The sequence below is a fragment of the Atractosteus spatula genome, chromosome 2 (genome assembly GCF_055471065.1).
Source record: "Atractosteus spatula isolate fAtrSpa1 chromosome 2, fAtrSpa1.hap1, whole genome shotgun sequence".
Taxonomy (NCBI): Eukaryota; Metazoa; Chordata; class Actinopteri; order Semionotiformes; family Lepisosteidae; genus Atractosteus; species Atractosteus spatula.
Window position 1 is genome coordinate 59,783,717 of NC_142707.1, and position 14,557 is coordinate 59,798,273.

The 14,557-nt window shown below is 39.5% G+C and overlaps 1 protein-coding gene across 2 annotated transcripts in view; it reads right to left on the reverse strand.

Moving 5' to 3' along the window:
* Positions 1-14,557, reverse strand: part of hivep2a (HIVEP zinc finger 2a) — a 101,156-nt gene that overhangs the window by 54,382 nt on the left and 32,217 nt on the right. The window contains exon 1 of one of the 2 annotated variants that reach the window (XM_088933435.1): positions 8,427-8,602. The exons of the other annotated variant lie outside the window; for it this stretch is intronic. The gene's annotated coding sequence lies outside the window, so the exon portion shown is untranslated. Of the gene's footprint in view, positions 1-8,426; positions 8,603-14,557 lie in introns of those variants that run through there. 2 annotated transcript variants of the gene reach the window in all.

The following is a 14,557-nucleotide window of genomic DNA, read 5'->3' on the forward strand; positions in this document are numbered from 1 at the left end:
CTAATAAAGCCAGAATGTTCCTGTTCCTTCCAGCTTATTCCCAGAAATGATACAAACTTGTTTTTAAATCATCAGCAGTATGCAAAGTTTAATGTGTGTGAACAGGAAAGGCAGGAGATGGAAATATTTTGAAAATGGTACACCTTAAAAAAGCCTAAAAGCACTTTTTTATCACAGTCTTGAATGGCACTAAGAGTACACATATCGTCGCCACCGTCACATTTTCCTTTTAAGTCGTAAATTTTGTGATAGTATCTTGCAAGAATGAAATGAGTGTGTTCAAATCTCTCAGTTTAAAAAATATTTGACACATTTTCCACAAACGTTCAAAATTAAACACAAGGCAGTCAGCTACTTTATAGAAAACAGAACAGAAAAAATCTCCTTTTGAATTTGGTGGTTGTGTTAGAATGCAGTATCTTAATCTAATTAAGCAAATAATACATTTTGTACTGTTTCTACAGTACATGCTTCAGAAAACACAATAACAACTTGAGATTCACCCAAAAATTAGCTTTATGGAACTGGCATTTTCGTCTTCACTTCACAAGGGCCACTAATTTGAAATCAGAAAAAAATTATCCTGAAAAAACTTCAATGTTTTCAAAATTGTACTTATCTACTGACTACCCTTCAAGGTGACATTTAACCTCAAGTTGCAAACTGCCGCCAGCAGGAGCTAGAAACGATATTTAGCGTTAAGTGCAAATCTGCCAAACAGCTTTTTTATATTACAATATAAACAACCTTCAAGGGGCCACCTTAAGCAGTCTGGGGATAAGGCCTCCCCTAAGCCTTCAGCCCCACACTGCGGAGTGCAGAAACACCTTGGCTGACAGCCCCTCGGGTGAGCACACGGTTTCTTTAAAGGAATTTTCTGCTTTCATATAAAATTGATAATGGGATGTGTACACAGCAGGAATGGAAAAATCAGAGGTGCATTACGAGCGTTTCCACATTCCTCTCACTCACGAGGGCAAGCACGAAAAACCCCATCTGCCAACTGGCGTCTGAGAGGCCTGTGTGCAACGGGGGCTTCTTGTAGGTCACACACTGGTGTTTATTTATTGAGTGTTTTCGTGAAAGGGGAGTCAAGCTTTCGATCAATACTAAACAGGCATTCCTACCAGTAAGCAGAGATTCCTGTGTTAGTGAGATGCAATTTCAGATTATAGAACAGCCTGTACTTCATTTGGCATTCTGAAGCCATTCCCGAGAGAGCCAGAAGACCTAGCTCCACTGAGTGGGGCACAATTAATAATTTCCTCAAGCAGGGGACTTTGGCCTATGTTTAGGTGTAACACAAACACTAGTGTACTGATCTTCTATGTATGAGAATATCTTAAGGTTTATGGCTTCCACACCTAGGAACATGTCTGCTGAATGGAAGTACTGTACACGTCATTTAGTGTGAAGAACACCCTTTTCAGCTTCTCTTGTCAATAAATGACAAGAACATAAGAAACTACATTAGTTAGTGAGACCGGTGGTCTACTTAATCAATGATTATCTAACATTTTACAAAAAAAATTAAATAACCCTAAATTCTATTAAATACACACCCTCCCCTGTATTTGTCTCTGTTATCAAATTTTAAACTAGGGTATATTTTTCTTTGGTATCATTTTGTAGGCTGTGGAAAAACTAGCAGATTCATTTTGTCCAGATGACTGACCTTCTACATTAAAATTGGACAAAAAAATACAGCTGTTTCCAGTGGTGACAGACATAGACAGAAACAAAATAAATATCTCGTTACCCCTGCTACTGTATCATTTCCTTTCTCATTCAGTTCTAATGCATTTGGTTGGATGATTACAAATGGCAGTCACCCCACAGGGTCGCCAGTCTCTGTAATACTGCACCAGTATTTATTATTGCTATGGATTGGGCTACCCAGTTGTCTTGCCATATGCTCTCCAATGTCACGTCATTAAGATCCCTGTCGAGGCAAACGATCAGTACAGAGAAATCTTTTGGGAGAGTGGGCTTCCCTCTTGTTTCTCTCTCTGTTTTCCTTGGCTGTAGTTATAAAGGAATGCTGTAACAAGAGCAGAAGATCTAAGAAGCATACATTTTGTGACATCTGGACTAGCATCAGTCTAGCTTAAAGTCAGCTAGTTCCAGCATTCTTTTAAGAGTGTAGGTCTGGAGTCACAAGTGTGTGGGCTAAACTCCAGCCATCCATTATCAGAAAACTGCTTATTCCTGCTAGGGGGTCATGCTCCTGGACACCTGGGGCATAAGACTGAACTACACCCAGTCAATTCCAGGGCACACAAACACACAAGCACACATGAACAAATTAAAGACGACTCAGGCCAGAACTGAATCAAAGATCCAGCAGTTCAAGAACTTTGAGACATGGTTATAAGACTTGAGTCAGAGTACACAACTCATATTTTTATGCTTTTCTTTAGTCAACCTGTGTTGTCACTTGTGCCAGTTTTCAGTATTAATCTAATTGCACTGCATACTTTCCTGGAAGTAGCATTGTTAAGTGTTGTACTGCAGATGGGAAATACAAAGTGCCAGATATGATTTAATAGCAAAGGTTTCTTAAGGAGTGTAACTGATCTTCCTCTAAACTAGACCTTTGTGAGATCTGAAAGTTTTCTGGAACCAAAAACCACTTTAACATCTGCAAATTCTTTGAAATGATGATTATAAGGATGGCTTGGTCATACCTTTCTTTCTGGCAAGAACAATATGGTTACTCAGGGAAAAAAAAAAACATTTTCTTGTAAAAGAATGGTAGTTTTGTAAGTTTTGTAAATATTGCAGACCAAGGGGTAAAATGACTGAAACCACTGGCATGATCACGCAGGATTATTAACCAAATAAAAAACTGAAAGTATGTATTACAAGTTACAGGATCATAAACAGGTGGGCCTCACCTGGAGTTCAAATGTTAGGCCACAGAAGACCGCTCCATGTGATCCCAAAAACCGCTTTCCTGCACAATAAACGCTTTCAGAGTTAAAGCCGCTCTTACTGTGCAAGACACTTTAAGCCAACCCTGTGTGCTGTGCGTGGTGTCGCCAGCCCATCTGTGAGCTGTGCACTCAACTCCACTTTTTGGGCTGCATGCCTTGCAGTCCATTTCCTGTCCATTTCCACACATTCAGCCTGGCAGAGATCCTCACCAGCACTGCCAACAGGGCCTGCCACAGCCTGCTGGCAGCCCAGATTTAATGACACCGCACCACAAGCAACACGCATGCCGAACGGCCCTTCCTGCCAAACCACTGACTGTTACATTAGCATCAGCACTAATCCACTTCAAGTAGGGCACCACTTCTACAGAAGAGCAGGACTGCTCCAACCACAGCGAGGCTGCAGTAATTACGCGAAAGCTAAAATCTGTGAATTGTTTTGGTTTAAATCGGTACTTCAAGCCACCAAATCTAAAATGATCATAAAATAGGATCTCAGATTTTAAAATCATGAAGTGAGATCTTTTCTGAATTAATCTGGTGGAAATCACTTCAATGAAGATCAGAAGTAAGGAAATATATATATATATTTAATATGACTATATTTCCTTATTAGATATTTATATATATATAAAAGTATGGTGTGTATAGCACAAACATAAATTTGTATTATATTCTTCAGTGAATTGTTTGCTTTTTTCAATTGTATTTTACCATCAAATAGAAATGGTCAGGTCATTTTGTTTTTCTGCTGTATATTCACACACATACACTTTGCATACTTCCCTTTTAAACCACCAGTGACAGGGAACAAGAGAACAAAGCTCTGACCATGTCCCCAGTGCACAGCTACACTGTATGTGCAGCAACACACAGAGCTCTCTCAGACAGCAGAAACGCAGGCCATTCAGCTTTCAAAACAGCCTGCTGTGCAGGAAGGAGGAAAGAGCATGGCTGGCTGGCTGAGCCAGGTGCTGGGGAGCAGTCCTGCCATGATGCTGGCATCAATTCCCAGTTAACAGAAGGTCTCGGAGGCTCAGATCTACCGAGCTCTGTCACAAATCAGCCCTAGGGCTTCTCTTTGAAAGACAAAAAAGACAGCAGAGATGCTTAAGCTCCAGGGCTTGTAATGTTGTCAGGTTGTGCTTAAGCCTGAGAACTGGCTCAGGGGTCACTGTCTGTCCCCACAGGCTTCATATCGTAAGGGAACAAGTAATAGGTTTATTCCACGCTGAAAAAAAGAAGAAAGAAAACACAACGTTTCGGCCGTGGAGCCTTCTTCAGGTACCCACCTGAACTTCATATCGTAAGGGCTATTAAGTAATGCTCACGCAGAGGAAAAAAACAACAGACAAAAAATAACCAAGTTCATTCTTAGCAGAATTTATTAACATCACAAGCTCGCACTTACCAGAAAAGGAAAATATATTTGCCTCTGTTGGCACCAAGGGCTTGAAAGGGATGGAGCATTGGAGGCTTGATATTTTGCCCCAGATTCTCCAGCATTATTTTGAGTACTCTTAAAGAACTTGGTGAGATTATCCAGCCTTGTTCATATTCAGCAGCTTAAATTTCTTTCTGTACCCATTTGCTCTTGCCTGGTATGCCACAGTTTCACTACCTCGCAGTCTGCGTTCTCATGACGAATATGAACATGATGGCTCAGACTGCAGCTCACGCAAGGCAGAGAATCACAAGCACAATGCCTCCCACAGCCAGCGTACACTCAGGACATTTAATGTCACTTCCTATAACAGCCCGCACAACGAAAAGTTACTTTTGGTAAACGTGGACCCTAATGGATACTGATGTCTTATGTAACCACAAGTGCATCGCAAACATGAACAGAATCAAATATGAAAGTAAGGGATGTTTCTTTTTTCTGACAGATCTCTCCTCTTGAATATCATCATCTGAATCAGTGTTAACAAGGTTATGCAAAAATAGATTTCAGAACATCTAGGTCTCACTTATCACTGGGTGGCCAAGTCCATCTGTATCTATATTTCACTACTGTATATACAGTAGTCTACAACCCTATTTTATTGTGAAACGTACAGTTTGAGGTGATGGTCATTTTAGTTCAGTAGTGGGACAGTATAGAGCAGTAGTTGACATTTGTTCTTTGCTGACTCAGCAGGAAAATTTAAGAAAAAAAAATTAAAATAAATGTTTCTTCTCGACAGTTACACAGAGTAAAATCGTAATGACCGACAGTCACTGACTGTAATTTAGTGATGGAACCTTCTGTATGGATTTGAGTCAGCAAAACATCACACACCTTTATTAGAAATACTCAAACCTTGCCTTTATTCTCGAGAGCCGATGAGATATTATCACCAAACATAATCAATCATCACATTAAAAAATTCTGAAAGAAGCATCTCTGTGTTTAAGATAGTGTTCAAAAACAGCTTTTGTTGTGAAAACTGACACCTGTATATACAAATATTATCAGTAGAAGCAAATATTACCCAAAAGATAAAAAGGTGAAAGGGTGAAATTCCATGAATTTCCTCCACTGCTGAAGTAAGTGATTGTGTCTGCAACCCCAAGAAAAATTTGAATGTTGGAAATACAGCTTTTGCTGTCATTTTCGCAATTTCTTTGGAATGATGACTACATGCAATAACGGACAGCTGCAAAGCAAAAATGAGAAATGTTTCCTTACTAGAACTGCCTCATAGGATAAAGTGCGTCATCTTCACCTTCATGAAAAGGCTCATTTGCCTATTATACAGTACAGTACAAAACGAACAATGGCTGACAGAAAACAAAAACATAGCGCAGAACCAACATCACAATGGCAGGAACACCTGCTGCAAAAAGAGAGTAATTTCCTTAACAGAGCAAATCTTCCTATCAACGGGCTGACCTCAGTTTCCTCTGAGCCCAGCTTTTCAGATTGCTTAAGGAAGCATGTCAGGAGCTATATATCATAATAGTGGATATTCATTGATATTCACATTACTTAGGCATACCTAGGTTTAGAGTGATGTGGAAATGACACAAAAAACAGAAATAAACACCTGTCTTAAAACAATATAGAGAGAGTATAAAACATTTTATTCCATTTACATTTACAGTCCAAAAAAGAAAAACACGAACCTTTTGATGCCGCTTCGAAGAAAACAGTAGGAACTTTGTATTGGCTTAGATTTGATGTTATTGTGAAGTTATTCTTGTTATATAGAATTCAAACTTTTTCAGGCCAGCAATCCTTATGCTCAAAGTATTAAAACAAAGTCCTTCACATTCAGAAAATGCATTTTTAATTCTCTGGTTTGAATATACCTACTGATTCAGCACTGCATGTCATTTGAATTGTGGTTTTCCTTGTACCGTAAAATCAACCTTAATAAATGGAAATATGCTAGATTTTAGGTTTTTCACTGAAAATTAAAGGCTGAACAATAATTGAAGTTTGTTCAATTCTGTGCCTTTGGAAGACGTGCACAAAGGAACAGCAAAAGTAAAATGGTGAACAGATATAAAAAATAATGAGTGAAGTCATATATTGCCAGATTAAATAAACTACAAACAATGGAAATCAAATATAATTCAACCAAAAAATGGCAAGAACATAACTGAGTTCCCACCACATACCCACTATTTCTCAGAGACTTGATCTTGAAAGAGAAAACTGTTGGCATCCCTGTATCGTACTGAAAAAAAGATCTTACTATCAGATTTTTCAGGCAAGAAAAACACCGTTAGCCATGTTCCAAAATGAGTCCAAAACTCATCAGAATGAACAACAGAGCACTAAAGAAACTTTGACTCCCAATGTTTGACTAAAGTTACCAACAGTCCCCTTCAAAAAAGGAAAATAAAAACGCTTGAATTACACAAAAAAATAAGGGACTGATAAATGTAATGCTAAACTGTATTGTTGAAATGCTGCAGACATTTTTTTTTTATAAAAACAGTGTTTAGTTCAGAGTATCTACCACTGCAAAACCACCAACAGGTAGCCTCTGACCTCTGGGGAAGTGGCAGAGGTCAGGGGCAAGTGACAAGCCCAAGGGACAATTCCAAGGAACTCTGCTAAAGGGAAAAGATATTATTGCAATGGTAGACTGAGGGAGAGAAAGAAGTTAACAGTGGAATTTCGGATTGTTACAGTAAAAAAAGAGGGTGATAATCACTGACATCCAAACACAGATGCACGCATTTCCAAATCATTAAATCTTCCGCTCTAAGATTGACCTTCCGACCTCTTTTTGACCTCTGAAAGTGGAACTCGAGTAACTAGTGCGTACTGCTCTTCATTTTGTTCTTCACATACAGTGCATGCAGCAAAGCGACCTTTAGTAAAGCAAAGGGGGGGGGGGGGGTCTGCCGCTAGGCTAGGACACAGAGACGGAGAGAATTCACCGAGAAGCGATAACACATACATTATAAATCGTCTGAGAATTTGTGAATGGAAAATGGTTTAGCACACTTGGCAATGGAACAAGTCCTCATTCCACAGCTATCACGGTCCTACTGCTCTTTTGCAGACAGAGAAAAAAAGGAAAATAAATAAATGAAATTTCTTCAGCAGACTCAGCCTGCAAGGGAGGGGAGGGGAAGGGGGGGTAATAAAATTTGGAGCCCTGGGAGCTCATTTCAAGGTCGTACTAATCTCACCACTGGGTTCCCTACCCTTTCTAGTGAGTGGAGGGAATTATAAATGCTGAGTGGCTGGGAGATAAGCTTCTCAGAAACAATGCACACCTTTGAACCACTGGGAGACTGCGTGTGTGAGGCATAAAGCCAGAACCAGCAGTGTTTCCCCATCTTATCAAGAAGACGAATTATCCTATTATTTCATTGTGATAATAAACATTCCTTAGGGCACAGCCCATAAAACTGGTCTCGGCTTAACAGCTTTTCCTGGATGAGGTCTGTGTTATTTTAACCATGCAGGGATATGGCAATAGTGACTGTAGTAAGTGAGGGGGTTCCTTAAATTATGGGAACTACTACCGTGTAATCTGCCGATCAGAGTCTAGAAGAGAACAGGATTACTGCAGCTACTGCTACCAAGACAAACAGCATGACAACACTAGTCCCTCAGCTCAGAGGTGGCTGGCAGAGACCTGTGAACAGGAACAGTGAAAGGCAGATTTAGTGCAAGGTATGAGGTAATGTCACTGTTTCATTCCGATCGCCTGCTCCAGTAATGGCTGTGGAATACCTGCAAGAGCTGTGTATACCACTCTTCGGAACAGAAATGAGACATATTGCTTCAGCCTAACACAACTAAGAGCTGCAAAGCTATAGAGCAGCAAACAAAACAAAAGGGAAAACAATCAAGACACAGAAGCACAACAGCACTGCACAACACCACACGGCATACACCATCAAATAAAACAACAGGTCTCTTCCAGCTTCTCGCTGGCAAAGCCTCCTGCATTCAGTTCATAAACGGAAAGCTACTGTGTTTCTCACAAGGAAATCACCCCTCAATAAAACAACAACAAAAAGAAACGTCTGTCTACCAACCTGCTTTTATCAGCTCCCCAGTCCCATATCTTCAGTCATTCGCAGCATTCCACAGCTTGGAAATTCCTGTTGTCCATTCTCTGAGGTCACTAATAAAGCCAAACAGCAGGCGTAACTCCCATCAATCATAAGCCACTCACTGATAGAGCGTATGTTAGGAGACCTACTGATGTAAGCTAGTCACCAGAGAAAATACCCAGCCGTGACGCATATCCAGGAACAAAAATAGCTATAGGGCCCCCAAAGGGATTATACAACAGCCCACATTTAGAGACACTTCCAGCAGCCTGGCCGGCAGTCGATTCACTATGCTTTCATTGGTGGCTGCGAAGGGTTTACACGGTAGTTTACATTTCCCTAAGCAGACATGACCACAAATAGAGGGGTCGAATGAAAAGGCAGCAGTTAGGAGAAATTACAGGCTTCTCAGTGAATTCTGACACAGCTCTACATGAAGTGATGCAGAAACCACTGTCTAGTGGTGAAGAACGCTTCCTGTCTTTCCCCTGCTGGCTGTCCTCGGAGTGCCGGGGATAACAACATCTCGTAACTACCCTACCTCTCCACAACCCCTAAAAATAGTACACAAGTTTAATACTAGCAAAACCTCTTAGAGATGTGCTACCCCTATCTCAATCACTGCTCTCAGCCCAGTGACCTGATTTGCATCCTGCTCTTTCTCTGCTTTGTTCTCATACTTAATGTGACATTGGTAAGACGACTTAAAGCACAGGCTTTCAGAAATGATCTTCCAAGAAATTTTGCGCTGCTCAAGGACTGACTTGTGTATATGTAGACACGCGCATCCTAGGTTTTAACGGGAGGAAAGCATTTAAGTATGAGGGACGCTAATACATATTAAGTGTACATACACACTGGTGTCCTATTTTTCACTCAGTTCAGCTCAATTCAGGTTCTGAAAGCTGCCTGCAACTCCGAAAGGTACATTCTGTTCACATGAGTAGTTTTTTTTAATTGATGATGTTTTTGCATAAGTCAATAGATTCTGTATAGTTTTCCTACATATTAGTAAGTCAGTAAAATATTCTGGTTTCACTGAATTTTTTACCATCTTTATGTTTGATCAAAGCATAATAGAGTTTTAAAGTTTCCCAACCTTAGCACAAAGAATTTATATCCTGCAAAATAATCCTGCATTTTATTCCCTGAGTACAGTGAGGCAGATCAGATACAACATTGGCTTGCATGCTATTTGTCTCAAATTTAAACAATCTACCCATTACTAAACTGCTTTCATTCTGTCCCTACAACAGGGTCCAATTTAAACAGCTAAAAATACTCAACCTCTCCAAACCTCACATGTCAAAGACAGTAACTGTTAAAAGCCAAAGGTAAACTGAGCACACTCCACTGCAATCGCAGGGGTATTGTGTTTAGGACAGAAGGGACTGACAGGCTGGCCAGTGTTTGGCAACAATGTAGCTTGCTCTTTTGCAGTGTCTGAAATACAGTATATAGCTGTATATTAATGCCAGTAAAGTAATTTAAGGAACTACAGAATACAAATCTGCTAAGTCTCTACATAGTTTAAATAAACATCTGTCAACACCTCAATTAGTGAACTACCTTGCTTTCTAATTTGTAGTGAAGCTAAATTATAACTGATTTAAGTCATATATTAAGGTGCCTTGAACATCCATCAGCATGTTTCAAGTGCCCAATAATTTAAACATATTCTGCAAGAGCAAAATGTCTTGCCCTCACTGTGGCCCCAGACGTACTGTACTGTAAATAATTCAAATCTGTCACAATTTTAAATGAGTCTATTACTTTTTCAATATGCAATGTACTGTACATAGGTGCCATGGATCTCTTCAATATTTAATTATATCTAAACTATATTATTCAGTTTCATAAACCTCTTCAGGTACACACTGTATGAATCTACCTACAGAAGTCTCTTTTGTTTTCTAAATGCAGCAAATTTCCTACGCTTAAGAGAAGGAGAACACCCACACAAATTTAAAAGCACAGCGGGCACATCATGTCATATATAAAACTAGCAATAAGGTACCCAATTCGAAGACAAGCAGCCTGACTACTACAATGCTGGGAAGATACGGCAAATGTAGCCTTGGACATGCAGGTGGTGACACTGTTCTAGTGAGGAGCTGAAAAGAAAATAAATGCCATAGTTACTCAGCAGATATTCCACCAATACAACAGCTATTGAGCTACTCGACCACAGAAACAAAAGGTCAGACTTAGACTCCCAAACAACATTAGCACTGAATGAGAAAGTTAATAGCGGAGGTGCTGGTGTGGATGAGTGCCAGCTGTGAAGTGCCTCATTCATCAGTACACCCTGACACATGCGCGGGGATTTAAAGATTTTCCTGAAAACAGTCCTCCAAAACAACCCAGTCTGCCTAGCAGCTCAAATGGGTGATTTGCTGTTTATTTTTTTCTTTGTTTTTTCCAAAATTATTTGTCCACTTTCTGGTATTTAGAAGAAAAAAAATCATGATCATATCCTGTTATAGGTCTTCTTTTCTGTTGTGGAAGGTGGGACTGTTATGAAGTATGAACTGTTTCACATTGCTGGTTTACCTCTCTAGAGATAACAATCTTATATTCAAACAGAAATAGGAACAGGAATCCCAGATAAGAAATTCTGCATTACATTAATCTCTGAAATGTACAGTGAATGTACGTGATATGTATAATATACTGTATACATCTTTCCTGAACAACACATTCTGAATGCTGTTTAAATCTCTTAACCGTACTACAGGTAGTAACCCTGCCTTAGCTGTTGAAAGCATATAATTTCTTTTCATTTAGAAACTATTCATATCTTTTGGCCAGCATTCAAGCTGGGGCACAAGTGAAATTTGATTCCTTGTGGCCTTCTTTGTCTTTCTGTATTTGTCATACTTGGTCTCGTGCTTTTGTAGACCTACTTTAGAAAATGAAAGTAAAGTGTGTTCACAGGGTATGATTTCTCTCTCCAGAGCAGGACTGAGGCACAGAGCTGGGGTAACGAGGTGACGCCACAGTTATTGTGCCTGCTCTAGAGAAAGACAGCGAAACCCAGATTTCGCTGCAAATTCCTAAAAACAAAGCAGGCGACATTCTGTTCTGGGCAGACCTGTTCTGGGTAACACACCCAGGGGAAACCCAGGGTGCAAACCAACAGGAAAGAGGAGAAGAATCTTTTCTCATACTGTACATAAAAATGGAAATCTGCATTTCAACTTGTCTGTCTATTAAATATGCTTGCTATTTCAGCTTTCACTTACAGTGCCTATAAAGCAAATCTTCGGATATGAACAGAACACGCAATGGCCTTTAAACAGCAATTACCAGGAGAGACTCTTGTGGGCTATCATTGCTAGAAGTATTACAAAGAAATTCAGATGCTGGCCGGGGAATTTTATCCCTTCCATTACATCTTTATTGCATCAATAATTAATTATAAGTACTGCTTAAAGTATCCTATTCCCATAGTGCATCTATGAGAACTTTGATATCTTTATTGAAGTGTTTTCATATTAATAACCTTAACCCCCCCCCCCCCCCCCCCACTGCAATAAACCCTTTCTCCTAGACTAATACATTAAAATGCATTCATTTTAACGTCTGGTTTAAAAAGCTCTTATGGCTTTGTTTTAAACTGGCACTCACATTTACAACAGTATGTCAGTTGTGTACTTTGTCAAACGTAGCCATCGTTCCAATGATTTTCTAATATGCACTTTTCAGCATGGGAAAGTCAGCTTCACAGTAGAAAAGGAAACTTGAAATTTAACAGAAATCATAATTACTTAATTGGAATTCCTTCAACCAAATATGACACCAATTACAAATGCAGTAAAACATGAAAACTCTTACCCATCTTACATTTGATGTTTGGGTATTTGACTTCCTTTTTAATGTGTAACTGCACAGCAATTCTGTCAATTAGAACACATCAAAAAAAGTTTGTATATGTATACTTCTTTTCTCAATTGAAAATGTACTACATCCAGATACATCTCTTACTGACGTTTCCAGAAATCATTTAAAAATGCTAAGTTAAAAGGTTTAACAAAAAAGGAACAATAGAGAAAGCATAAGAAATACACATAGAAGAAAATGAGATCATGAATAACAATGACAAGCATCTTCCTCACCCCTGGTTTCATCCATCTGTTTTTTAAATTCTTCCAATTTAGGGTCATGGGGGTGCCGGAGCCGATCCCAGCAAGCAACAGGTAAAAGACAAGTGGATCCAAGACTAGAAAAGGCTCTTCCACTACATGCTTACGTTCAAAGCGACCTACAGAATGTTAAGACGTTGATACCTATTTGCCTTACTCGTGGACAGGATGCCAGTCCATTGCATGGCAGACACAGACACGCACACAATCACACCAGGGCCAATTTTCCTACAAGTATGTTTTTGTACTGTGGAGGGAAACAGGGGCACCTGGACTAAACCCACACAAACAAGGGGAGAACATACAGACTCCATGCAGATAGCATCCCAGGTCTGGAACTGAACCGAGGGCTCCAGTGCTGTGAGGCAGAAATACTAACCACTGTGCCACGGTGCTGCCCCCTCCTCTGTTTCATGAAATGATAGCAGCAGTTTTCACTTTCAGGATACTGCAACTAAATGTGCATGGTAAAACTTCTGCTGGTATTCAAGGCAGTGGTGTGGAGTAGCAGTTAGGGCTCTGGACTTGCAAGTCACTTTGGATACATGCGTCAGTCAAATTAAAAAAAAAAAATCACTTCATTTTGCAAATGATACTGCAGCACTAAGGCAGTGAGAGTAAAGGCACAGAGGTATCAATGTCATAACACACTGTGGGTTGCTTTGCATGTACAGTAGCAGAAGACCTTTTGCTAGTCTCCGATTCAAATTCTGCATTGAAATGATGCGCCGTCCGAGAAAGAAAAACGTGCGACTAATTAAATAATTGGAGCAGAACAAATTGGAGCACAACCTGTTTCTGCTCTGATCACTGCAAAAGGGCATCCATCATCAGACCCAAATCTTTTGAAAAAATCTCCATCTGACCGAGGATCTGAGCCTATGGCAGAAAGCAGAAGGCAGAAGGACATTGCCTCAGCACTGCCCACGAGGACAAACCACAAAGGAATGAGCTGCACCTGATACAACAGTCCAGAGAGAATTAAAAAAAACAGGAAGTCGTCATTAGAGCAGCTGTCTTCTAAGAAATATAATCATGCAGAAGAAGTAGGTAGTGAGAGAGGGGCTGGAGGATGAGCATTTGGGTAGGCCTGATGGTCACATTTACTATACACATACCATGTTACATGTGTAATGGAGGCTCTTCTTCCTTAAGCTCTTAAAAACTATTTATATTCCAGGAAGAGGAAATTTGTTATAGAAAATGTCAGGAATTTTAATTGTGTCGAATTTCTTTAATTTAAAAGGTTTTTTAATTGAATTTTAAAAACATAAAACTTAAACCTATTGTTTCAAATAATGTAGATTAGTAGGACAGATTGCTATTACTATTGAAACTCCTAAACTAATAATGATGGGTATGAGACAAAAAAAGACATTACAGATCTTCATATTCTCATTCATAACAAGCTGCTTTAAAAATCACACAATCCTACGCCATGTTCAGTGTACAGCGGTTACTGTATGTATTTTTACAAACACTTATCAAAGTCCCTGTGGAGGAAACCTGAAAAACAGAAGCTAAAGCAGAACAACTCTGAACAACATATAGGTTGCAACACTTTCAGATAAATGAAGCCTCTTTTTTATGATCTCATGATTGCAAATGTCATTGTAAAGGTAAAACTTAAAGGTTATCAGAGAAATTGAGTGCTAGACAGTTTGTTATGTTTGTGATGTTATAATGAATTTTGAGCTTCCTAACTGTAAGCTGAACATTATTGTAAATCCAGATCTGACTTCATAACCCCACATAGACCACATCATGGTCTCTGTTTCACAGCAGGTCCTCAAGAAGTACAAAGTCCCCTGACAGAACAGGAGCAAACAATCATGAAAACATTCAACAATAATGTGAAAGCAGGCTTTCATGCATCAGAGACAATTGCTTATTGGGGTGTAATCTAAAGGTTTCATTTTAACAATGTAACTGTCAATCTTACAAAAACCCATACATTTTCTGCTAATA